Here is a 1,919-nt window from a genome sequence, read left to right as displayed (position 1 = left end):
TTAAAGACACAGCTGTAACCAGGTTGCAGCACAGTCACCAAAACACAGAGATCAATACCATTAACAAAAAAAAAACAATGGAGAGATGTTAGCAGCAGATAAATGTAACCAAAGTTTCATCTGTGTGTTGGTGACATCTTTCAAATACATCATCTCACTGTCTCCCTTTCAGCTATGAACGTCACAGTGTTTCCCCACAGTCCATCAATATCACCCATGTTTTTAAATCTGGCTAGACATCTCCTCATAAAGCAAATAGTAGTAATATTTCCCCAACATGATTCCAAAACCACCACCTGACCAAGCACCTGGGCAGGTGGCTATAAAGTATGGGACTTTCCCAGACAATGTACTTGTCCTTTGTCACCAAAATACACCCTGCAGGACTTAACAAACCGAAAGAGAGAGATAGAGTGTCTGCTTTATCAGGAGCAGTTATTTCCTTGTTGTGCAATGTAGACACAGGCATTTAACCTTGACTGCAGTAGTACAGTTATAGTGTCCTATTTATTAACTGGAAAGAGCTGTTACACCAGGCTTAAAAGAGTGAAGGAGTCGAGTAATATGACTAGTTATTCTAATATCTGTGTGAAAGGTTGTGCTTGAGCTCTTGTGAGTCTGTGTAGTCTGTCCTTTTCAGGTATCAATGGTGGAGAGGAGGTCCTGTGTTCATGTTCTTCCTATATATTCACAATGAATCTATACTTTTGTCTTCCTGATTGTCCATATACTGTAATTTTACTATCTTGGTCTATAAAATACACACAACATCTATTTCCTGTCTGTCAATCCTGGGAAGGATTCCTCCTCTGTTGCTCCATATTTTCCAGTTTTTCCTCATCTGAAACAAGGGTGTAATAAACAGTAGCTGTATAGTATCAACAGATTATACAACGCCCCACTATGTTGTGTGATTAAAAACCAGATTACACATCAGCGATGAGAGTCATGATTTCGAAACTTAACATAATATGATCAATATGAAACACATATGTTATTAGTGCACCACTATGAGGCTGCTAGAAGAAGTGTTGATGAGCACAAATGTTTCTATTTCTTAATATTGTTTACTTGACGGTGTCATAATGCAACAGGACACTTTTTAATTTTACAGCCTTTTGCCGACTATCATGTTACTCAACTCTTGCACATTGTGTAATGTGAAATCAAGATAAATAGTTCCTTCCATCTGATAAAAAGCACAAAAATGAATGTACAAAAGCTATTCTGTTTCCTCATGGTGCAAAACAAATAACATGATGGTAACTGCCAGGCATCAGAGATCTGATACAGGTTACTTCATACTCCTAGATTTATTTCAGATTAGGTGCTGACTGAATAAGAGCACTGTTTCATGCATTTGCACATATGCAATGATGCTTGCTTGCACGGAATTCCCGCAAAAAACACGTGTGCAACACTCCCTCCAACTGCTGTCTAGTGACCTTGTGTGGCGACCAACCACACCCACATGTGAGAGAAAACCTGTTCAACTGCCCATCAACAGAGTTAATGTACAACCAGGATCATAAGGATCATAATTTTATATTTATGGTCCTACTCTTGGCTTTTGTTTAGTCTTATTGATTGTCTTAGGCTAGTCACAATTGCGTAAAAGACTTTAATTACTTTAATAACCTCCCCTGTCACTCATTAACTTGAATACGTACGTGTGTGTGTGTGTGTGTGTGTGTGTAGGTGTGTGTCTGCATGCCAGTGTGGATGCCTTTATGTCTGTGTGTACCTGCGCCTGTCACTCTTTGTGTAGTTCTGTGGAAGAATGTGGAAGAGGAGGATACTGATATTAGTTGGAGGCGGAACGAAAGTGACAAACCAAAGTACTGTAAGCACACTTCCCAGTGTGTGATAAACACATGGCCTGAGAAAGACGGACAATATGACCTCTATCAGATTTCTAG

This window comes from Morone saxatilis, unplaced genomic scaffold (assembly GCF_004916995.1).
Source record: "Morone saxatilis isolate NCDOM2014 unplaced genomic scaffold, NCSU_SB_2.0 Contig2, whole genome shotgun sequence".
Taxonomy (NCBI): Eukaryota; Metazoa; Chordata; class Actinopteri; family Moronidae; genus Morone; species Morone saxatilis.
Note: the sequence above shows the minus strand (reverse complement) of the source record.